Source organism: Sciurus vulgaris (assembly GCF_902686455.1).
Source record: "Sciurus vulgaris genome assembly, chromosome: 19".
NCBI lineage: Eukaryota > Metazoa > Chordata > Mammalia > Rodentia > Sciuridae > Sciurus > Sciurus vulgaris.
In genome coordinates, this window is record NC_136480.1 from 20,562,033 (window position 1) to 20,586,967 (window position 24,935).

General features: G+C 48.6%; 1 protein-coding gene and 1 long non-coding RNA gene across 8 annotated transcripts in view; both read left to right on the forward strand.

Annotated features, from left to right (window-relative positions):
* Window positions 1–24,935, forward strand: part of SHQ1 (SHQ1, H/ACA ribonucleoprotein assembly factor) — a gene marked incomplete at its 5' end in the record, with an annotated part of 84,681 nt that overhangs the window by 54,005 nt on the left and 5,741 nt on the right. The gene's annotated exons all lie outside the window — the stretch shown is intronic.
* LOC306650389 lies at window positions 1,143–6,607 on the forward strand. Its single transcript, XR_013760908.1, has 3 exons — window positions 1,143–5,065; window positions 5,109–5,260; window positions 5,508–6,607. It is a non-coding gene; the product is annotated as an uncharacterized lncRNA (long non-coding RNA).

Below are 24,935 nucleotides of genomic sequence, written 5' to 3' on the forward strand. Positions count from 1 at the left end.
TGTTGGAGCAGGAGTTGAAGGAGAGAGCCAAAAGATCAAGAAGGGTCGGGGGCTGGGGAGGTAGCTCAGTTGGTAGAGTGCTTGCCTTGCAAGCAAGGCCCTGGGTTCAATCCCCAGCACCTCAAATAAAAAAAAAAAAGAAGAAGAAGAAGAAGGGTCGGTCAAATGCAGGAGGAGCAAGGCAAAGAACATTTCAGACAACCGGCACAGGAATGTGGCCCTTCTGAAGGCTGGCACACTCAGAATGGGAACAGAAATGAAGCCAGAGCTGTGGCCACTTGGAGGTATGTGGACTGTGCCCTGGGAGTGTGGAGCAATGGAACAGTCCTAGCTTTGGAGTAGCTGCTGAGTGAGGGCAGCCAGCTTGTGGGAGCGAGTCAGGGTGGGCAGAGCCGGCAGCTGGAGGCTGAAGGGCTGAGAAGGCATGAGCCAGGTAGTAAAAGAGCAGGAGACTAGTGGCCAGACTTCCGGGGTAGTGAGACCGATGGGATATGGAAGGAGAGATGGAGGCTCTGACTTTCACAGTTACGGGGCTGTCGAAGGTGCGTCTGCAGATGACCTTGCAGTGGGCAAGGTGTAGGTCGCCCTGAGGCCTCTCAGGAAATCCAGGTGGCCAGGAACATTTGAATTACAGCTGTACAGAGAACAGTTTGGATAAAAGACAGATCTGAATCCAGGAGCAAAATGTGCAGGTGCTCTGCTTGCCTGGAACAAAATAGCAATGGAGGTTGTGTTCGGGGCTGGGAAGTCGCGCTGGCGAGCGGTGAGATGAGGAAAGCCTGTGTGCCTGCCCCGTGGTGACAGACCCTGGTTGTGGCTGCGTGTGCTGGAGGGAGCCTGGAGGCTCTTCGGGCGTGGATTGCCTGTAGAGTAGACGAGGAGCCCGTGGGCGACTCTGTGGGCTGGGGCTTCCTGAGAGACCCCTGTCTGCAGTCGGCGTGCCGTGGAGCCCGTCAGAATTCGTAAGGAGCTGGTCACATAAAAGAACTCGTTTGGACTTAGACGTGCCCACGGGCCTCACTGGGAGTCTGAAGCTTCCCGTGGGTGCCAGGCCCTGGAGCAGAGCTGGGTCTTAGGGAAGTGAGGCCTGCTTGCTCTCCACCTCGGGTCTCACGCCTCTCAGCAGAGACTGCCGTCCTTCTCCCTGCACGCACAGGAGGCGCGGCCACTCCGCAGCGCCAGGTTGGCGTGGCCTCACTTCCAGTGGAGAGGAGCGCCAGGCCCTGGCTTACACGAGGGAGACTGGGATTGGCCCACACAGGTTGATGCCTTCCTCTGTCCAGTTGCCTTGGTAACAGTGGGTGCTGGGGCACCCCTAAAGCGGCCCCTACAGCCCCAGGGCCCACTTTGGCAATAAGTGGCACACTTCCTCAGAGAACAGTGTCCACCTCAGGAGGACATGCTGCAGTTCTGAGTCACCTCCGAGTCATGCTGGGGAGGAGCTGTGGTATCTACCGTCACCTGCAGTACTGAAGGCGATTTCCAGGATCTCTTACACCTAGGCATGCAGAGTGCTCATCAGCCACTCTGGGCAACTTTGCTTTTATATAGCAAGTTACTTCTCTGACAAATAGTAAAGCATTAAGTGTTACATTAGCTGCTAATGATCAGCATATAGAAATTTCAAGAAACAATTGTGTATAATTTCAAGCAAGTTAAACTTCCCTTGAATTGAAATCATTCTTGGTAAGGTGCCTATTCTGGCATGTCAAGTTGCTCTTTAGTTTTACTGTTTACTTTTAATTAAACCCACAAATTCATCCTGGATGGAAGTGGGTTTATCTCCACAAGAAAAGATTAGTACATGCCAGTTCACTTGCCTCCGCTCAGCGCGGTTTCATGTGGAAAGGATTTACTTAATGGTTCCTTACCTTATCACCAGCGGTTCAGCAGTGCCCGCTGGGGACTGTTGCTCTTCATTAGTCCTCTCTTACAAGAAATGTGCCAATAAATCATAGGATTACAAATGTTCCTACGGACTTAAGACTAAAATAACCCTTGGTAAACCTGTGAGTGTTCCCTATAACTAAGTGCATTGAGGAAACTAATAAAAGAATTATATATATGAAAAGTAAAGTTTTGTGGGGATTTTCTTTGTTGTTGTTTTTTCTTTGTTTCATTTTTTATTTGTAATTTTATCCTACTTGTGTGTGTGTGTGTGTGTGTGTGTGTGCTTTCAGATAAACTTTAGTTTTTCAGAATAGCTTTAGAGTTACAGAAAATTGCAGAGAGTTCCCAGATGTCCACCACCCAGATTCCCCCCACCCAGATTCCCTTGGAAAATGGACTTATGCTGAAACATGATTATTAACTAAGGCGTATTTAGATTTCCTAGTTGTGACCTGATGTCCTTTTTGCAGTTCAGTAGGCCACATTTTGTTTTGTTTTGCTTCATTAGGATCTAGAGCTCAAGTCAGTCATGTCCAGCTTGGTGGTGGTGTTCAGTGTCTGGCAGCTGAAACACTGTTGGAAGGTAAGGCAGTACTCCGAGATGTCCAGTTGCCAGTGGGCTGGCTGGAGCCATATTTACAGAGTGAGCCGGTGGCACTCCCTCACCTCCTTGGTGGATGCCTTGTACCTCAGAGCTCAGGGGAGGAGGCCACAGGAGCACAGGGTGTGGGTGGCCATTGACTGAGTCAGGTTTTGTAAACCAGGATCTCCTCCGGCTTGGCTTGTCATGGCATCTTATTTGGAGAAGAGTCTTACGTTGATTAATGTGGCCTGCATGTGGTTATCACACTTAGAAAGTGCCCTGTGTAGGGGAGCTTTGTCAGAGTCCTGTGAATGGAGTCACAAGAAAGCTTTTTTAAAAACTTGACAGCCTCAAGTACAGTTTCCTTTTCTTCTGCCTATCATGATTGAAACCCAATCCTTGTTGTAACATCATTATCTCAACTGAAGCCAGCAGGGAGTTGCTGCCCTAATATGAGGGTGTGAAGTCCCCTAAACAAACAGAGGATTAATTACAGTCACAGCGTGTTGTGAAGGTGATGAGATTGATTGTGATCATTTGACTTGTCCCATTTCCTGCTCTGACTACTTTCTTGAATAAATAGAAGCTGGGAAAATAATAAATAGAGCTCTGGAGTATGTTGTTGGCCACCGAGTTGGAAAGGAACCTCCTTGAGGCATGTTTCCAGATGTTAAGTGAGTTATATGATTCTTATTTTAGATGATTTTATCATTGATTATTCTTTTATTGTTTTCAATTTAAACAGCTTTCCAAGAAATCATTTTAATTTCAGAAATACAAATTTTGAGTGTTAAAAGAATTTGACAGATTCAATTTTAATGGGTATATATCAGCAAATTTACGATCTATGTTTAGATGTTTTCATTTAGCGTGACCTTTTAGAAGGTTTAAAAAGAAAATATTAACATTATGTATTTCCATTGTCTTTTCATAGAGCTGTGTGCTTTTGTTAAAGTTGAAATGGTAAATTAGTGTAGTTACTTTGAACAGAGGTCGCGCTGAGGGTGAGGATGATGATATCACCCAAAGAACACAGACATCGGAGACCAGGCTCTGAAGGCACAGATCTAATTTTACTTAGGATTGTACAAGACATAGAGGCACATTATCCAATCAGATTAAGACACTTGTTAAAACATAACAGGATCAATGCATCGGTAGGCTGTACGTCCTACTAATGTAAACAGACCAAGTATCCTAAGTGATTCTGTCCAGCAGCAGGTCTGAGACAGGACTGTGGGAAGGGCAAGCTCCGGCACACAGCATGAGGTGAGGCAGTGCCAGTGAACTCACAGCACAGCTTGCGGTGATGCCTGTTGAGTGAAGCTTTCCCTCAGCTCGTAGCTTAGCCTCAGTAACTGCAAAGGACTACAATCCATGGCAGGTCTTCACCATTTCCTCAGTTTCCCCATCCAGACTGCTGGATTTATTTAAACCATTGTGTCAGCAACTGCTGTCAAATAAGCTTGAGGAATGTTCCCTACAAATTAGTACTTTCATGAACAGATGTGTTTTTCATTTTGTCCTTGTCTTACCTCCTTTGCCTGGAGAGTTTCGTAATATTCTGAACTATAATTTCGAACACACTATTATCTTCCAAACTTTCTATTGTTACTTTCTTATCGAGGTGCGCCTAACCACAGGAAACACATGAAACAATCATCTTGGGGTGGTCTACCACTAAGCTACATCCTTACCTTGTTTTTTTATTCTGAGGCAGGTCCTCACTAAGTTGCTGAGGCTGGCTTTGAACTTGTGATCCTCCTACCTCAGCAATCCCTAGTCCCTGGGATTGCAAGGGTGCACTCCACACCCAGCAGTAGACCTTCTGTTTATTTTTAAGACTGAAATTAAGCTTCACCGAACCAGTATGAGACAAAAAGCTTGTTTAGAACGTAGGTACTGTACGTTTTTTGGTGATGAGTTGATCAGGAGAAGCTTCAAGGCCATGACTTCATGGACCAACTGTCTATTTCCAAAGAGAAGTGTGTACATTTTTCTCAAAGCCAGAAATATGACAAGGGGTGGGGTTGCCTCTCCTAGGAAATTAGAGCTGGCTTCCGGGACTCCCAGCAGTCTCTGACAGTTATTAAAGCTGAGGACAGCTCAGTGCTGGAGCTTGATACTCTGGCGACGGACCCAATTCCTTTGCCACTCTCTTTGCCGCTCTCCGGTGTACCTTCTGATTGCCTCAAGAAGGAAAGGAAGCCTGGTCGCTGAAGGCTGAGCTTTGCCACAATGCGAGTACGCCAGCTTGGCTTCACCTGATTGTTGCTGTGGGAATTCTTGTGTTTTTTTCCTTATAAGTTAATTTAAAACACTAAAGAACAAAAAGCTAACTATCATTTTGAGAAGAAAAAATAAGAATTGAACTTGAACTGTCATGTATAGGGTAGGGTCCTATACAGGTTTGATCCTATAAGGCATGATTTTCTGATTTCATTGTTAATTAGTGATTCAAGGAAAAAGGGCCCAAAGAAGTCAGGACCGTGGATGTCCTAGGACTCAGAGTTCTTCATCTCCTGCCCTAGTACCTGGCCAGATGCCTGACTCTTACTAATGATGCTCAGTAAATGCCCACAGCATCGAAAAGTTTATTTTTAGCTCAATAAAAAGGTTCAGTGAAAATCAGCAGTTTTACCCTCTCCTTGCACAAAGCAGACCTGTCTGTTGTAGGACCTTCAGTGCATGCCCAGGGACATGCCCTTCATACATGGACACTGGGTATCCAGATGAGTGATGGAGGAAACAACTTTCTGGTGGTGCTTGTTTACCTGTCATGTGGAGGTCAGAATGGGCTGGTGCATGGTATAAGAGAGGATGGGGTGTTGGTGAGGTGAGAATGGGCTGGTGCATGGTACAAGAGAGGATGGGGTGTTGGTGAGGTGAGAATGGGCTGGTGCATGGTACAAGAGAGGATGGGGTGTTGGTGAGGTCATAATGGGCTGGTGCATGGTATAAGAGAGGATGGGGGTGTTGGTGAGGTCATAATGGGCTGGTGCATGGTATAAGAGAGGATGGGGGTGTTGGTGAGGTCAGAATGGGCTGGTGCATGGTATAAGAGAGGATGGGGGTGCTGGTGTGGTCTCACGGGTGGACATTCAGGTTCATCAGATGCTCCCTACTCTGTCGTTGAGCAGTGTCAGCGCAGAGTGTGGTGTTAGGGCTTACAGCAGCTTCCCTGAGGGGTTCAGCTCTGAAATTGGCCCTCTTGGGACCTCAGGTAAGTGCTGCTACTGTGTCCAGAGTCAGGAACAGAAGTCAGTGGAGAGGAAGGAGGCTGTGCACCCTCAGCTCCAGCGTGTTTCCCACACCTGTATCCTCTCCAAATCATGTGCCTGAGTAGGAGACAGGTGGAGTGACGTGCGATGTGACTGAGGGGCAGCACGTGTAGCCGTTGATTTAACCATTTTCTATAGGTAGATGCCTGGGGATGACGGCATTTCCCAGACCAGAGCACATGCATCTGATCACACCATGTGAATATCTGCTCTTTATGCCTCACTTGTGTAAATGAGTTCAGCGTATGAGTGAATTCAAAATGTACCCAGCACCTGCCCTGGTGGGCCCTGCACATCAGTTTCCCTGACACAGACTTGACCTTTGGGTAAGGTAATAATCCAACATTACCAATCCAGAGCTTCTCATTGTTTGGGGAACCATTTTACTATGCATACAAATTCACATAGCAGGGAAAGAGCCCCTTTTATTAAGAGTCTATATATCCAGCGATCGACTGCACCTGTAGGATCGTGGCTTGCCTGCCCTTTGCTTAGGTGACCTGTGCAGGACGAGGTGCCACTGTGTGTGATCGTGTGGTGTGCTTCACCTGCCAGGGTGACGTGGAGAGCATCTCTTCTGGTGGGCTTCCTCTCTGCCACCTCCTTGCTCTGATCCTGGGACAGCTACATACCCAGAGTTGTTTGGGGATGTCATTTTTTTATTTCTTACTAGAACCCCAAGATACTTCCTCATGTGGAGTGTACCCATGTGCCACTCCTGGAAAGCTTGGCAGCCAGTTTAGGCTTTACTCCTGTTCTTGGCATATCCTAATGCCTAAGGAAAACAAACATTTAGTTCTTACAGGAAGAAACTGACTTCACTTTTCGGCTCCATGTTCGTGACTACAGCCGTCAGCATGTCTGTCACACACAGCTGTGAGGCTGAGGCTCCGCGTGCTGACTGATCCAGAGGGGTTGTCAGCACAGGGTCTCTGTGCTGTCAAACTCTAGTCTGATGGTGCCTCCCGAATGTGAGTGCTGCCCCTCCTTGCAGTTCAGCTCTTTTCTTTTTTCCCATGGTGCTGGGGATTGAACCCAGGGCCTTGTGCGTGCGAGGCACGCACTTTACCAGCTGAACTCTATCCCCAGCCCCACACTTTTTTTTTTTTTTTTTTTTTTTTTTTTTTTTTTCAGAACACTCTAACCTTGTTCCAGGTTTGCAGGGAGAAGTGTCTCTCTAGTCTTTAAACAAGGCCACCCGGATCCTCCTGTCACCAGCGCAGGTCATTGTGCCACATCCTACTAGTGGACTGTCGCAGAGGTCACTTGCCAGGTCAGAGGGGCTGTCTTCAGTGCGTGCAGCGTACGTTCTCTTAGGTACCAACTTCCTTTCCTGCCTCTTGGGGTCTCATTAGCCTAAGCGGTGGTGATGGTGGTTGGTGAATTGAGAATGCTTTCACCTTGAGTGTCTTCTGTCACTCCATTTATTCAACAAAGAGTTAAGCGTCTCTACTGTGTGCAAGGTTCTGGGTTTAAGTTCCAGGCCTGCAGTGTAAACAAAAACCAGATTTGACCCTGCCCTCATAGAACTCAGGGTCCCTTGGGGAGGGAGATTTTGGTCTGAAAATCACAGACAAAAAGTAAAATAAAGCATGGAAAGTACTGCAACAGAAAAGACTGCCGAGAGCATGTGATGGCCGACCTAGTCTGATGGTGGACAGGAGGAGGGAGTCTGTCTGGAAGGCTTCCCTGGGGAAACCAGTGCTTCAAGGACTTGAGCACACACTGGAGTTAGCTAGAAAGGGGTGATGGACTTTAGGAAGAGGCAGTAGATCTCCTGTGTGCAAAGGCCCTGTAGCAGGAGGGAAGTGTATATGTGTTCAAGGAATCAAAAGAAGGCCAGGGGGACTAAACAAGGAAGGAAGGGTACATGTGTGCGAGAAGAGGACAAGGTGAGGCTGGCAGTTTAGGCCAGGCTCAGACTGCACAGTGCCTTCTCAGTCAGGTCAGGAATTGTTACCCTTACTCTAAGGGCAGTGGAGAGCCAGGGAAGGATTTTGAATGAATGCTGGGAGAAGGTCATGGGGCTGTAGTGGGCAGGGTTTTGAGGCCGGCTTCAAGGCTGCTAATAGTACCCTGTGCTGGATGAGAGTTGCCTGCTAGGGAAGTAGGATTTAGGAACTAAATTGAATTTAGGGGGATAAAGGTGATGCCTAGGTTTGTGGCTGGCATAGCTGAATGATTCGTGAAAAATAATTTTGGAAAAAGAAATCTCAGGGTTTTGGCTTGGGCTAAAGAAATCCTTCTGTCTACAGAACTTTGCCTCTTAGGGATGATCTATACTTCAGTTCGTAATTCTAAGTAGTGACTGATCTTTATTTGTCTCCTGACTATTTAAAAGAACTATGGGGCTCCATTATCTATTCAGGGTTAGCCTTTGGTAGGCTATTTTTATATGTTTATAGAATGTCCCTATTTTCTTAAAATATTTCCTTACAAACAAGAATAAAATGCAGTACACCAATGTATGTATACATATTCCTGCAGATTAAAGAATATTAAACTGAACACACACATTCCAAACACCAATCCTAAGAAGCAGAATATTACCAGTTTCCCAGAGGCTCCCTGCATGACCAGCCTCCATGTGTCCTCTCCCTACCTCTGGTAATCACAACCGAAAGCGGTGTGGGTTGATGATGTGCTTTTCCTATTACTCAGCAATTTACTTATTGTCTCCCAGATTTACCTTTTGGTTTCACTTGTTTTTCAATATTAGACAAATTAGTTGTGTGTGTTCTGTGAACTTGCTTCTTGCCCTCAGTTTTTAGAAATTTATTCATGGCTGTGCACAGAGGTGTGCTTGGCTTTCCTGCTTGCCTGCTGTGTGCCTTACTGTGAAGTGAGTGTGCTGCAGTTTGTTGTTCTGTAAGTTGAACTGTCGATGCTGGCTTCCAGTTTGCCTTACCAGGAACAGGCTGCTCAGAGCCTCACTACACATGTTCATGGTGGACTGAGGCAGCTTTTAGGGTGAGCCCTGTACCTGGCAACGGAGGTGCTGGGATTTGGTGAAATTGTAGAGTGGACTCTCTGGGTAATAGCCATTGGTTTTCCAAAATGGTTGCACCAGCTTATTCCAGCCCTCCCCTCAGGCAGTGTAGGAGAACTTCTCTGATTCTGCTTCTAGGTCAACACATATATTGTTCCACTTTTAAGATCTGATGATCTGAAGGGGTAGGAAATAGTTTCTCTTGTAATTTTAATTTGTATTTTCCCAACTATTAATGATGCTGAGCATCTTTTCATGTATTTTTGAGCCATTGGTATTTCTTCTGTGAACCATCCTGTACATTTTTCAATAAAGCCATCTTTCTTCTTGATTTGTAGGATTCTTTAATATTCTGGATATTTGTCCTTTATTGGTTAAATATGTTGCACACATTTCCTCCCACTTTGTAGTGATCTTTCAGTCTTATTTCAGTGTCCTCATAAACAGAAGTTTTTGATTTTAGTGTTGTAGAATGTATCACTGTCTTCCATCATGACTGTGCTTTTGTTTCTTGTTAAAGTCTGTATGATGTGGAAGTCATAAAGATATTCTGCTGTAGTATCTTCTAAAATTTTTATTCTTTTGCAATTAGCATGTAAGTTCTTAGTCCACCTGGAATTGATTTTTTCTATGTTAGGAGATAAGGGGTCTGGTTTCATTGTTTCCCCATATGGATAACTGTATCCCTGCTTCAGGTATTAAATAGTCTGGTCTTTCCTGGTACACTGTCATAAATCAGGTTTACGAGCATGAAGGTCTGTTTCTAGGTTGTCTGTTCAGTTCCCCTGATGTACTTGTACTTGTCTATCATGTGCCAATACCATGCTGCCTTAATTACTGTAGCTTTCTACCTTAGAATCAGCTTGTCAACTTCCATGAGAAGCATCTTGATTAGAAATGCTTTGGATCTGTTAATCAGTTTGGGGAAACTAAAATGTTTAGTCTCTCTTTCTAAAACCAACTCTTAAGTTTTATTTAATATTTTTCAATAAAATTTGGTGATTTTTCCATAAAAGACTTACTCATTTCATTAGATTTATTGCTTTATATTTTGATTGCTCTTATAAATGGGAACTTTTTTTTTTTAAAACAGTTACTTTCAAACAGCCCATTTAAAACACATAGAAATGCAGTTTACTTTTTACACTGAGTTTTGTACCCAGCTGCCTCACCAGATCTACTTTAGCTCTTGCGTGTAGTTGCTCTTCAGTTTTCTCACAGACAGTCGTGGTGCACATAGTGACGCTGCCACTTCTTTTCCACCCCTCGTACCCTTTTGTTCTCTCCTCTTTCGTCTTCTTCACCTCACTGCTCTGTTCCAGCCTCCTAGTCCAGTGCTGACTAGATATGCTGGTAATGCGTTCCCTGTATTCATCTTTAAGGAAATGCTTCTGACAGTTAATCATTAAATATAATGATTACTACAGGCTTTTATAGATAGTCTTTATCAGGTTAAATTTTAAAAGGTTCATGTTACTTTTAGTTTGCAGAGTTTTTGTTCCCATATGGTTATTGGATTTTATTGCGTATTTTTTCTCATTTTTTTTAGGTGATCTTTAGACAGTTTCCCCTTGATTCTGTTAATGTAGTGAATGGCGCTGATAAAGTTCCTAGCTGAACAGGCCTTGCTTTCCTGGGATAAACCATCATGACTATAAGACCGCGTGGTTCTGGGCCTGGCTTGCTGTGTGTGTGCATGCTCCTTAGGGGAGGAGGGAGGCTGGCCCACAGTTCACCCGTCTTCCTCTATTTCTGGGTTTGTTATCAAGGTTATGTCAGCCTGATAAAATGATTTTGGAGCGTTGCTTTTTCTGATTTTGTAATTAGTTTCTGTAAGATAAAAATTATTTGCTCCTTGCATCTTTGATAGACTCAACCAAAAAAAAAAAAAAATACTTTTTCTTTGTGGGGAGATTTTTAACTATTGGTTAAAGTTTTCTACTTGTTATGGAAATGTTCTAGTTCCCTTTTTTTTTTTTTTTTTTTTTTTTGCGGTGCTGGGGATTGAACTCAGGGCCTTGTGCTTGCAAGGCAAGCACTCTACCAACTGAGCTATCTCCCCAGCCCCTTCTAGTTCTCTTGGTGTCGGTTTTCATAGGTTCTGTTTTTCTAGACATCTGTCCATTTCATCAAAATGTTCCAGCTTTCTGATAAAAGTTGTTTTTATTTTCTCTGATCTGTTTTCTTTTTCTTAGCATATGTATTTATAATATTTTATATTCGTAGTGTTGATACTTCCCTGTTTCATTTGTACTTAAGTTAATTTTACAAGACAGCAGGTGTGTTTGCTTAGTTATCAATACTTCGGCTCTCTCGATCCTTCCTCCTGACTTGTCTTCTGTTTTATTACTCTTTGCTTTTGTCTGTGTCACTGTGGTCCACCTGTGTTTTGGGGTCTGTTGTACCTTTCCCCCCAGACACGTAGAAGCTTGTCACACTGGCGTGGAGCCTGCCTTCACTGAAGACTGCGTTTCCTCCGGGGTCTGTGTGGTGTGCCGCTCCAGGTGCTGTGTGTACTGACTCTTCCTAACTCTTCCATTCCAGATGTTTCCTTACTCGTGAAATGTTGACAACTGTGTTTCTCCTTTCCAAGTAGATGGATTTTATACTCATATTTTTGTTATTGATTTCTAACTTATTTCTGTCAAAGAATCGTACTACTTTAAAACTGAGATGAATTTTATTTCTAGCTTGTAGTCAGTTTTCATAAATTTTTAATTTTATCTTGAAGATAATACTCATCTTCTAATGGTTAGCTGCTGTGTTGTGTACCTCTGAACTCAGGTGACACTCATCAGCGGGGTGTCTGGGTCTGTGTCCTTACTGGTTTTCTGCTTCATAAGTCCATGTTGGATTGAAGGAGATGCGGCGATCTCCTGTGGTATTGACCGTCATGTCGGTTTCCTCCTGGAGACCTGTCAGCCTGTGCTGTCTGTGCTGAGGCGTGTTACTTGGTGCTAACAGTTCGATTGTGTGTCTCCTGGAGAACTAGACATTCTAGCATGGAGTGGTCTTCTTGATTACTGACAATGCCTCGGCCCCTGGTGAACTAGACATTCTAGCATGGAGTGGTCTTCTTGATCACTGACAATGCCTCGGCCCCTGGTGAACTAGACATTCTAGCATGGAGTGGTCTTCTTGATCACTGACAATGCCTTGGCCGTGTAGTGTATTGATCGATGTTAACTTGGCCATCCCAGCTTTCTTTTGATTAGTATTTGCCTGGTATTTCTTCTTTTTTGTCCTTGGAAGATTTAATTTTTGTGAACATTGCTTCAGTAAACTTCTGATGAAGTTTTCCAATAAATTCAAATATAATTATAAAACCTTATTTTTTTAATAGGTGAAAGATATATGTCAAGCATATGATACGAGTCTGGGGTGACTCAGTAATCTGGAAACCAGTCGGGACTTCGGATGTTTGGGGTGGTTCTGTTGTCACAAGTATCACACTTGGGCTCTCTGCCTTTGGTTTGACCAGGTGCTTTCGATTCTTCCTGCATGGTCTCTCACACAACTACACAAACCCTCCCGTGGTCTCCCTGCCTCCTTCTCTTCAGGCTGTGTCTCTTCCTGTCCTGCCTGAGCTCCCTCTCTGCTGCCCTGCCACCTACCCTCTCCCTGCCGTGTTGCCCACACAAGTGTCCGGCTCACATTCGCGATGGCATTTTGCCGTGGCTGGCTTGTGGAGTTCTGCGATTCCCTTGTGCGTGGATGACAGCCTGAATGCCTAGACCCCTGCCTCCTCCTCCCCATCTTGTGAGCTCTGTCCCTCACTCCTGATGACCTGGCACCCTCTGCCCTGCTAAGTAGGTGCCCTCGCCTTTCCCAAACTGGTCCTGCAGGGCAGCTTTTCATTGCCTTTGTGCTGTCCATCTTCTGCACCTGACGTGACTGTCTCAGCCTTTCCCAATGACTCCACCATAAGACCCGGGGCTCACACTGACGTCACGTCCCTTGTTAGGGTCATGCGTGCAGTGCAGCCGACCACAGAACTGAGAGGTCTGGCAGTCTTCTCTTCCGTAAACTTCTGTTTACTTCTCTCTGCAAACACACCACTGCGATTGCTTAGCCCTGGCTTATCCCTGTGCCTGGAAACTCACTGTTGACTGAGAGCCCCCCAACTCTGAAGTAGCAGATTGTTGGAAAGTCTTCCTTTCAGGTTGGACTGACATTGGCCTCCCTCGTATCAGTCTCATTTCTGGGTCCGTGCAGAACAAGCCGCTTCTGCGTAGATGTCTGTGTCTGGACTCTGGAGGGCCTCCCTCCTGAGCCTCCCAGGCCAGCATCTTGTGCTTTAAGTCATCCCTGTCGGCTCTGGTTCCCAGCCATTCACGCATACGGGTCCCACTTTTAGCGAACTCCTGCCCTTTTAAAAGTACCCTCCTGGTAAATGCAACACTCCAGGTTTGGCTGAAGTAGGGAGGAGCAGTTGCTTTACTGGGGGAGCATTATTTGGTCAGTGTCTCCTTACCATTGGAGCCTTAAGGTACTGCTTGAAATTGGCCAAAACTTAACATCTGTGTTCTAGACATTCTCTTTATCTGTGCCAGCTCTTTGCTTCTGTCCATGCTTGGGTTCACCTTGCTGGATTTGGGGTATCCAGTCCACTGGTTATAATCTTTTTGGTGTGGGTTATTTTCTGCTTTTTACCTTTGTGACGCTCTTTGTAAGCTTGCCCCTGAAGTCCCTTAGTAATCATTTTTGAAGCCAAGTTCTGTATGCCAGGCACCAACACCAGACACCAGGGAATTGAAGGATTAGGCCTGTCCCCTGGCCTTAAGGAATTAGAATGAGTATTTCGTGTTTCATCTAAGATGGTGAATGGAATGTCGAACGAGGAAGGCTGGGACGAGCTTTGCACCCCTCCACCAGGCACCTTCCCTCAGGTTGAACTGCTTCTGGCCTGTGCCCAGTCAGGAGACCACAGGAGCGCCCTGTGCCTGTGAAGGCCCAGACCCAGTCTGCACAGAGCTCCTGGCTCAGTGAGTGCGAGGGGGTGTCGGTTCTGAGACGCACAGCAGCTCCTGGGGCTCACCGCGGCACCTCTTATCTGCTGTGCCTTGGAGGTCTTTAGTTCACAGACCGTGGCCTCCTCCCTGTCCTTTTCCTTTCTGCAGGTCGAGCAGGGCACGTTTGCTTCTTTCCTCCTCCTGCGTAGGATCGGAGGCCAGGTGCATTGTTCCAATTCCTTCCCAGTTGCTTCTTCTGTGACAGCAAAACACCTCCAGAATCAACGTGTACCACAACTCTGCCTTCCGCAGCGGTAGCCGGAGTCTTACCGTGCCTCCTGTGTCTCTCTTAACCTGTCTTCACCTTCCTTAGTTTATTGAATGAACTGAGAGCCCTTGGTCAGAATGACAGACAAGCAGCCGTCTCCCTGGAATTTCTGAGATGTGACCTGGCCTAAGCCAGGCCCTGGTCATTGTCTCGTCTTTAGCCATGGTCCATGAAGCCAGCTTCTGGGAAGTGGAGGTCAGGATGTCTCCAGCGAAGCCATAGGTGGTGGAGTGTGCTCTGCAGCATTTGGCAACTTCACATTTCTTCCCTGTCTCCGTGTCTCTGAACAAGCCATTTAAGCTCTCTGGCTTCAGCTCTCCATAAAATTGGTAGAATCAGAGAAATTAGATAACCTAACTCACAGTATGTTTAGCAGGTGTTCATGTGGAGCAGTGGTCAGTAAATGCTTGCTAAGAAAAAGCCCGGCGGATGCAATGCTGGTTTGACAGAAGCATGGGCTGAATCAGGCGTTCCCACGTGAGTCATAAGAACTAGTATTTATGGAGAGCTTGCTGCATTTTGGGCAGCGTGCTAAATACCTCATGTGCTTTCTTCATCTCATAGGATGCATGTGAATTTGGGTTATGAACCCGGTTTACTACAGCCCCAGGTTACTCATGGAAATCGAGGCCAAGAGATTAATTAATCCTGGCCTGTTTGACTTCAGAACCTGAGTTCTTTATCACTGTGCTGTGGTTAGTCAGACCTCTGGCATCTTCTAGAGTCTTCTAGAACACATGGCCCCTGATAAACACTACGTGATCTGTGGGCAGAGAATCAGCGTGATGTTTCTTCCTGAGCACTCAGTGTGGTTGGGAAGATGATGACGTACGCAGAGGGCAGAGTTAGAGGCCCTCTGCGTGAACCCCTGCCCTACTGCAAGACAGTGATTTGGAGGAGGGATGCAGGCTGGCGCGCAAGGCTTGCTGGAGTAGGGTTTGAATGTGCTCTGAGGTAGGTGGGGCCTGAGCAGAGGCAAAAGCGGGTGGAGCTGGAGCAGGTGGGGACGTGACCTGAGGCAATCCCGAAGGGCTAGGAGGCTGGGGATGTAGCTCAGTGGTATGGCGGACTCGCCTAGTATGCTCAAAGCCCTGGTTCAGTCCTCAGTACTGCAAAACCAAACCCAACCAAAGGCAAACGGGTGTGGGAGCAGGCGCACGCTGCTTGGCAGGCTGCTGAGGGTATCGAATGTGTTGGGGAATGAGGGAGATGGGACTGAGTCTGCATGTAGAAGTTGCAAGCCAGTAACCCTGGGTCACATTTGGCTCTCAACTTTTAAATGCTTTAGATTGGTTGTCAACACCTAAAAATTGGAAGATTTTTATGTAAGTCTGGATTTACAGCTGCCCTAGAAATAAGGGAGGTTCTGGCAGTTGCTGGGCCCACATCTTCACATGGTAACACTTGGCAGAGCTGGGGCCAGCTGTCTCCATTATGCAGGATGAGTGCTCTTCATTTGGTCTCAGACCCCACCTGCCCCCTAGACTCCATCTGTCTGGCCTCTGCGGGCCACAGTCAGTGGCCTTGGCCCAATGGATGGGAGCTCTGGTACTGGATCAGAAGTGCCTGTACTTTTCTTCCTGCCAGACTGCAAGCCCTGTGCAAGCAGGAGCCACGTTCCTGTTGTGCATTGCTGGCTGGTGAGGGCTTAGCAGCATGCCCAGCAAATGGGGCAGTCTGTGAATGTGGCACCTGTGTGGCTGCAGACCGCATTGTAGTGGAGTGAATTTTGGAAGCTGCCGCAGGCCCCAGAATGCTTAGGGGAAGCACACTGAGGTGCACACGTCAGCTGCTGGCTCACTCCGAGCTGCAGCAGTGAATAGGCGGCTCGACACAGAACAACCTGTCTGTGTTTTCATGGAACAAACTGCAGCTCGGGGGTTGCTGTGTTCCCAGCCCCCATTGTGCACTGATGGCAGCCCTGGTACGGCTCTGCTCTTCTTTGGACACACACTGAACAATAGGAGTCGAAAATGCAGAAGTAAGGCTTATGGCGCCTGCTTATGTGCCTCACATGGCACGACTACAGCACGATAAGGATCACAGCCAGCGCTCCGGGCCTGTGTGTTCTAGCAAAACCCGTGAGGCCTAGCGAGGCCTTTGCCTAGGGACGTGCTCTTCCTTTCTGGCTGCCCATGGCCGCTCTCCGCTGCGTTCGCCTGTGTTCTTGTTTTGTTTATTTATTTATTCTCCTTTCTTCTGCACTTGGTATTCCTCCAGGCTCTGTCTGAATGTGCCTTGCCGTCGGGAGCACTCGGCAAGAAGAAAGTCAGGCTGCCTGTCCCTCGGGCACAGGCTGTGGAACATCAGAGCCCAGCAGAGGCAGCTCCTCCTGCGGCAGGATCAGCGATTTGTGTAGCGTTTCCCTGTCAGCTTATCTCTGCTGATTTCTTGTGTTTCAAGCAAGGCAACAAGGGACTGTGTTGCTACTGCCGCTTTTTTCAGCCAGTGGGGTCTGCAGCTGTGATCCGAGCCAAGCTCTCTGCTCCTTCCTACAGCATCACCACTTTTTAGTTAACTGCATCATCCTGTGGGGCTAGATTTGTCTCTGTGGACTGAGGAGGCTCCAAGAAAACACTCCCAGCTTCCATGCACAAGGTTTAAAAGAAGCAAAGCACTTCCACCTCGCGTCCCGTGCAGGATGCGTGTGGTACCATCATTTGAGTCAAACCGTAATTGGGCTTTGGCATCCAGTTCCCACAGAAGCTCGGGGGGCTCAGCAGCCAACAGGTTTGGTTCTGACAACCATCTGACGTTGGAGGCTCAGTTGTACTGGTTATTCCTATACTTAGTAAAATAATATCTCTGAGCCACTTTTTCATTCTTATTTTTAGTAGTTGGTAATTTTTGTAGATAGTAATTTGGGTCTGATTGGGACATGATGGCAGCTCTTCAGTTCTTCAGTTCTAATTATAGAAGAGCTTTTGCCTAAGTCTTGGGGTTGGAGTGAATGCGGAGTTTTAAAGAGATGCCCACCAACTAGTCGCGACCTAGTCCTTGAGGATCACGATCACTTGGTAAAATGTGGGATGGACAAGTCACAGTTCCCAGCCTGATAAAACTCGGAGTCTTAATTTGCACAAATGTTTTGTCAAGGACTGGGTTCCACAACCCAGGACAGATTCTCCATTGGCTCTCCTGGCAAGTGTCCATTTGGTCAGCTCTCATGTAGTAGGTATGCTTATTACTTACCCAGGTGGTGTCACTCCTGAGTGGCATGGGGACTCTGCACACTGGAAGCTGGGACCAGGCAAATGTTGGAGCATCCTGGAATATGGAGAGTTGTACCTGCTTACATGAGAGAATCTCACAGGCTGGTGCACATGAAAGCACTTGGAAGCCCGCAGATCTGACGTCATCACACAATGGAGATGCCTGGACACAGCTTTCTGTTAAGTTTCTCCTGATCTCAGATTGAGTAGACATCGCCAGTGTGGCTCACTGAGTCTCCAAAGGAGACTGTCTCGAGTGCTCCCGACAAGCCTGGATGAGCCAGATCTTTACTCCTTGACTTCACGGTGGCAGAATGTGGTTCCTGCCTGTGGCATCTGCAAGGATCATTTTCTGAGAAAAGCTAGTTGTAGAATGTCACAGCCTAAGCCTTCAAGTCATTTTATTTAGTTTATAATATAAAATAACAAACTTCTGGCAGATTTTTTTCTAAAAAATCTAAAAAAATCTTTTGCTAAACCTCTGGATCTTCCTATAAGAAGGAAGAGGACCCATTGCCACTTGCCATGTGTGTGGGACCGTGCAGGCTGAAGGTCAGGCTCAGGCACTGATGGTGGAGTATGGACTTGGGAGGTGGGTCCTGGAGTTTGGAATTGGCCCAGAGCACTGGACAAGGTAGCTGTCCACGTGTGCGTGACCTGGAGACTAAAGGTAGCCAAATGGGAAGGGCTGAGCAGGGGCGGATGCATCTGCTGCACACAGGCAGGAGGAAATGGGGTGCCTGGAAGCAGAGTTAGGTTGGGTTCCACAGGTCAGGGTACTCCTGTCACCTTTCGGCGAGGCCTTCCCAAGCCTACATAGGAATATTCTCTGTCCTGAGCGCCGCTGACCACTTTTTTAGCTCTTTTTTCTGTGGCACGTACGTCGTTCAGCTCACTGTTTTACCTGGTATGTGTTCTTTTTTTACATGAGGGTGTCAGCTGCATGCGCACAGGATTCTTGTCTGATGTGTCCAGCACCTGAGCATGCAGCACTTTTCATGACTAATGAGCGAATGAGTGAGGTCCTAGCCCCAGGAGTGGTCCCCGTGCAAGTTGGAGGTTTTGCACAACCTCCAACCTGCAGAAACCCAGGGTGGCAGGGTCTGGACTCTGAGGCGGGTTCTGAGCCTGGGCCTCGGGGTCAGTTTGGGCTGCTAGCAGCAGCCAGTGAAGGCGCTGAGCCAAGGAACCGCCAGAGTGGGGCACCTTGTGTTTTTTTGTTGTTGTTTGTTTCTTAACCCAGAGGCTCAATCAGTGAGTGAAATTGAGGTGGAGGTGCCGCTTTTGCTCTGAGTGGGAGGGGCTTGCCAGCTACCTGTCACAGAGGCCATGAAGTCGTGACAAATGCTCCACCTCCATAGATAACCTGAGTGGATGCCCACCACTCACCTTTTCAGGTGTTAGATTTCATACTAGAGTCCACAGTATTGAGAAAAAAGCGAATGGTGGCAGGAGTGACTTGATCGCGGTCCCAGCTCTCTGGATTAGTACTTCTCACACGTTGTTGTGCAGACGAGCTACCTGGGAGCTTGTGTTTCTGGTTTGGAGGTCTGGGATGGGGCCTGAGAGTCTGCATTTCTGGTACGTTCCTGGGTGCTGCTGCCTCTGGTCCAGGGATTTTACTCTGTGTGGCAAGGCTTTATCAAGTAGGGAGATGAATTCATTCATTGAAATCAGTTGCCCCGGTGAAATATTTCACAACTCTCATTGGATAGGCGAGGGCTGCCTGCCCTGGGCTGAAGTAGTTCTGCAGCAAGCTTAGCAAGCACTAGGAGAGTCTCCCGCTCCAGTTGTGGCTTTCCATAGAGGAATCCCTGTAAGAACTGTGGTCAAGCCTGGCTTCCTACCAGTGCTTCCTGGGGCCATCACTGACTGTTGTGATCCTTGCACACGTAGGCCACTTCCCCCGGGGAGAGGTGGTGGTGCATGGAAGGGTATGGTGTGTAAGTTCAGAGCCCCAGATGAGGCCAGGCCCCAATGGATGCGGATCAGGACAGAAACCTGGGGCACGTGCAGTCTTCCTGGAAGACCTAATGGAAGATACAAAGACAGGAAGCCGTGGACATTTTGGAATGTGTGTCCTGATGGTCAGGATCTCTTATAACCAGTCATCATACCTCACCTCCTTTGCTGCCCCATTCCGAGGCAGAGCATGGAGTCCTGAGAGAGGAGTCGGTGGGTCCTCGCAGCTCGGGATTCAGCGCATGCCCGGAGGGTCTGAGACCTCATGGTGAGGCCGTCAGTTCCAGCATCGCTGACACCCTCTCCTCCTCTTCTGCCCTGGTGTTCTATAGACTGCTCTTTTTCTAGAAAATGCTGCTCCTTCACCGTTGCCCGCTCCCACCCAACTCCTTTCACTTATGGCTGGTGCGGCCTTACCCACGATTGTTGCCGCTCGTGCAGAGGAGGGTCTAGGTGGCTGTGAATGCCGAGTTGTGGATGTGGCACCAGTGCTCCTGGGGGGCATACAGGTGAGGTTCCTGGGCCTCCGGTCACAGCATGTGGACCAGCCGGCTGGTCAGCCTTGTTTTATGCGCGTTTCTGCTGGAGACGCCCCATCTCGCGCACATCGCTGCTTGACTATAGGAAGGCACGTGCCCAGGGCAGCCTGTCTCCCTGAGGCAGTTCTCGGCTTCTGCCACCAAGGAACACCAGGCAGCACGCCTGCATCATGCCCGGGGACCATTCTAAGCTGCAGTCGCCAACAAAAAGCACAAAACTGAAAACCTGACCTGTGTGAAGGACACTCACTTAGAGGGCGAGCACCGCAGCTAGCAGGCAGGACGTCATCTTGTTCTCGCTGTTGTGCTGTCCGCCAGGGGCCTCGCAGCCCTGTGCTGATTGATGTGGGGTTACGAATCTGTGAGTGACGAGGACTCGCTTTACCTCATAGGTGACTGAACTCTAAGGACCAGCACAGTCCAGGCAGAAGAGAAGAAATAATTGGGCTTTTCCCTTCCTTCAAAGAATCTGATCGTTGAACTTGGGGGTGCATCTGGGACAGTCAGCCTGAGAGAATGGTGACTTGACAGAGTTCTCGCCACCCGGCACGGAGGGGCTCCCCTGGGACCCTGTGAGCAGCTCCTTCCCGGTGCTGGCAGCCTCGCGCTGGTCCCCTCTGAGCCCTGCCACGCTGTGCTGGCGGCTAGGTGCCTGTCCCCCACACAGCTGACGTGAGCTGGCTTGTCTTCACGTCATGCCCACCACACCCACGCGTGGCTGGCCATCCGTAGTTTTAAGGGCTGACCTCAGACCTTGGATGCGAGAGCTGGAAAGTGGTGGCACTGTCCAGTTGCTTCAGATCCTGGCTTTCAGCTCCTGGAATCCAGGATGTTCCGGAAGCCAGAGCCTTTCAGGGCACTTGCCACACCTGATGGATGTGCACTCGCTGACAGTGACATGAGGCTGCTGACAGCCTCGGGGTGACCGGCCATTCATTCGGCCTCAGAAACATTAGTCTGTCTGATGACAGGGAGTGTTGGGTCATGTGGTGTATGTCCTGAATCACTGCCTTTCCAAAATGAAGAAGAGTGGAACTCAGCTGGGTCTGGGTCTGGGTCCTGGTTCCGGGGTTTCAGGTGGTGCATGGTCACCTCGTGGTGGGATTTGGGGTTTTCTGAAGAAGTGCCATTCCAGGCATTCAAGGTTTAGAAGAGAAGGAGCTGGAGACCTAAGTGCTTTAGTTTCTGGCTGATGAGAGTAAAATTAAGTGACAATCTGATGCCATATGCCTGAGGGGACAACACACAGAGTGGAAGCCCCAGGGTAGATGTGAAGATTGCCGAGCACTTTCTGTTTATGCCTGGAAAGCTGGAAAAGCGAAAGCGAAGACTGATCCACCGTGATGCTTCACTGTTGGTCTAACGGTGCACACGTCGAGTCTCACGTCTGCACTGCCTGCGTCAGCAGTTACTCGGGTGGGATTCATGAGGCAGAGGAGTCCCTGGATTTCAGAGTTTGTTTGAAAAGAAAGCTCTCACTGATGTGTGATTCGAGTGTGGTTTCACAGAGAAGTGTGTTAGTGAGGCAGGCTCTTCTCTTAACAGAAGCGCCAGGAAGTGGAGCAGACCAGCCCAGACACCTGGGTTCTCCAGAAAGAACGTCCGCTCTCTTCTTTAAGCAACAGTGAGCACCTGGAGACTTGATGCAGGTGTCTTGCTCCCTCCCTGGGCAAATGTTTTCCTTTGTAAGTGTGTACAATTTTAGTTGCAGTTGTAAATGGAGAATTGGGATCTTACAAACCCTTGTGCCTTTCATTCTGCTTTGAGAAGGTCAGCTTTCTAGTGCGCAGAATCGCTCACTTTGATTTAATATGCACACCAGGGGCATGAAGCTTCTTTGTGGCTCGTGTTTAAGGTTTTTGTTAGATAAGAAGTGTCAGGTTTGAAAATAATATTAAAGTAAAAATAATCGAAAATCTTACTGGGGTCAGAAAACACTGAGGCTGGTCTGTGGGTCGGCAGTCCTGTGGGAAGATGGCTTCACAGTGGCATTTGAAGGCAGCCCATCCTCGGGAATGAGCTGGCTGGCAGCGAGCCCTCTTTAGGCAGAGCTCTGAGAGTCCTGTGCGCTTGGAGGAACCTGCCTCGCCTTTTAAGCCGCAGTGTGAGATGAGGGGCATAGTACCAGCCCTGACTGTCTCCCTGGGGAGAGAAAGCAGGCGTCCTCAAGAGGTGACACACCACGTAACCAGCACCTCAGCCACGACCTGGGCCCTAGGAACCCCCAGGAGCCCTTCCTGCTCACTTGCTCTCTCCCTCCAAATGCTCCCTCTGTGACCTGTGTCCCAACCTCCGTCGCTTGCCCTTGGTCTTGCCTCATTCTGAACTTTGTGTTGAGATGATAAGTGTAGTATGTGCCCGTGTGTGTGGCTCTACATTATCAGATTCTTGCTACAAACATGAATTCCTAGACAGATTGGCACGAGGGCTTTAAGCCCGTCCGAGGGACGCTGCTGGTGACACGGCAGTTTAAAGAGCATGAAGTAGGGATCCTGGGGGCGCAGGGTGGCGATGGGATCAGGGGCCACGTCTCCCGAGCCCTTTGCACTGGCCTTGGCCTGCTGGTCTCACGGTGCCACCCTCAGGACACCAGGGACAGCAGCCCATGGAGTCGCTGGACAAGGGTGCCCCCCCAACCACGGCCTGTCCTTCTGAGGGCTGCCCACCCCTGAACAGGTGCACCCCCACATACACATCAGTGCATGCGCATTCATTTCTGGAGCAAAATAAACGACTGCGTGTAAAAAAACGCTATTCCCGAATGCTGCTGACCACAGAAGCGCAGCCACGATCCAGAGGAGCGACCATCTGCTGCCTCAGTTCCCCATCTTATGAGTAAGGGTCTTCACAGCGCCCCCCGGTAGGCCTGCTGCCAACTGGTGCTGAGGGCAGCTTGGTCCCTTTCTGTGGCACTCACAGTGTGCGTGGGTCTTTGTGGGAGCTGTTTGTCATGACGAGTTGACTGTGTCCTGTGTGAGGCATTTAAAGACTTTATTCCTCATTTTTTCCGCCTAGTCCACTGTTCGGGGTATATATTAATGAGTTACGGGGTATATTTTCTTTCTCTGCTTAAGGTCTGGAACCTGTTGTTAACCTTTAAAAAGGCAGCGGCACAATTGCAGCACTGTCCTCGAAGCGCTCGTTAATCTGCTTAGAGAACCCCGTCTGTGCAGTGGCACTGAGGGCCGTGTAGGTCCCCTTGCTGATCTGTTTTTGATCTTGATATATTTTATCGCCCTTCAAGAAGAGAGGCATTGTTCTCTGCAGAGTCTTGGACAGGTGGTCCTGTCGTGTCCTTGCAAAATGGTCTGAACGCTGGTGGTTGTCTCTCGTGGCTCTCCCCTCACATCGCTCTGCTGAGCACATGCTGTGACCTCAGGTTCACTGCCCCATCAGCACTGAGCAGCACCGAAATTCTCAGCTGTCTTTTCACACCTCCAGTAGTTCCCACTACTGTCACTGAGCCACTCTGGTGAGCATTTGAAAGAGCAGGTGAGAGAACAGCCCTTTGAGCTGGGGGTGCTGGGACTGCATGGTGGCCACTCCTGCAGCGTGGTCCCACAGGCTCGCTCATGCCGCAGAGCAGCCGTGCAGCTTCCTGCATGCAGTGCGGGTGCCTGGGGCCCACCCAGGAGCCAGCTGCCGCAGCTCTGCCATCATGCCTCCCACCGGTATCGTGCAGGAAGCCCGACTCTGGAGAGACCCTGTCCAGCTTCTGCTTAGAGGAAGTGAACAGAGGGAAGGGACACGATGACAAAACACAGGCTGTCCTGGAACGCTGCCCTAGTGACTTGGTCCCCATTCCAGCAGGTCTCCTCCTTCTGGTGTCCCTGCCCTCCTCGCCGGGGCTTTTGTCATCTGCCTCTTGTTGGTTGCGGAGACTGCACGGGCAAATAGATGGAGATGGCGCAAAAGACGAAGGGCCCCACACCGGACGCTGCTCGAAAGCGCAGCTCGGTCACAGGAGGAACAGAGCTCCAGGACAGGAGGATGGGGAGTGTTTGAGCATCGCAGGCTGCCTTGAGCGTCTGGTGGCGAGAGACCCTGCGGAAAACTGCCGGCCCCTTGGAATGAACCTGCTGCAAGTGATTGTGCGGGGGATGCCCACGAGGAAGTTTGCTGGAGAAGTTTGCCAGTGCAGTTGGTGTCCAGCTCGCTCTTCATCTTGGGAATTCGTGCGTAGCTGGACTGATGCCTATGTGTTGTTAACGCCAATTATTTTATCACCTTTTTTCCTTCCTTTTTGTTTTCTTCGCAGTTCCGGGGTTGAACCTGGTGCTTTCCACATCCTAGGCAGGTGCTTCACTCATTCTACCACTGTTGGTTTAATTTTGTTTTGACACAGTCTCACTAAGTTGCTTAGAGCCTCAAACTTGTGATCCTCCTGCCTCAGCCTCTGCAGTTGCTAAGATTAAGGCGTGTGCCATTGCACCTGGCTTCACCTGATTTTCAGAGTTTGTGGTTTCTTTCAAGGTGAAATGTTAACCTTTCATCACTATTTACTGCTACGTTTTGGTCTCCATTTTAAGTAGATGAAATGATCTTTTTTCTGGCCATTCTTAGCTTCCTCTAATGAGCACTTCCACTGTTCATTTGTTCCAGCTGTAGGGTGTGTGCTGTATTGGATGGTGTCCCCTCAAAATTCTTATCTTTCCCAGGAGTCCAGAGTATGGCCTTATTTGGAAGTGGGTTCATCGCAGACATGATGAGTTACAGTGAGGTCATGCTGGAGTAGGGTGGGCCCTTACCTCCACGTGTCTGGTGTCCTTATAAGAAGAGACGCCCAGGGAGATGGGCATGTGCAGTGGCAGACACACACTGCTTGGAGCAGGGGACACCAGCGACTGCCAGCATCAGCAGGGCCAGGAGGGCGGCGTGGAGCTGTCCCTGAGAAGGGAAGCCCTCCTACTCCGTGACTCCAACTTGTAGCCTTTGGAGTTGTGAGAGAATCCGCCGTGCTGTTTGAAGCCACCAGTTTGGGGTGGTTGGTTACGGTGCACTAGGAAACTACTGGGTTGTAGAAAGTTACCCTCCTGTGGACCAGTGTGGTTCCTCAGTCTATACCCACAGAGTGACTTCAAGTCCAGTTGGAAATTGGATCAGAAGGTGTTTCACTGACCTAACAGAATATGGCTTAAATAGCTCTTCTCTTACAGTGTCCTCTGTTTAATCAGTGGTCTCGTGTTCAGAGGGATTGGA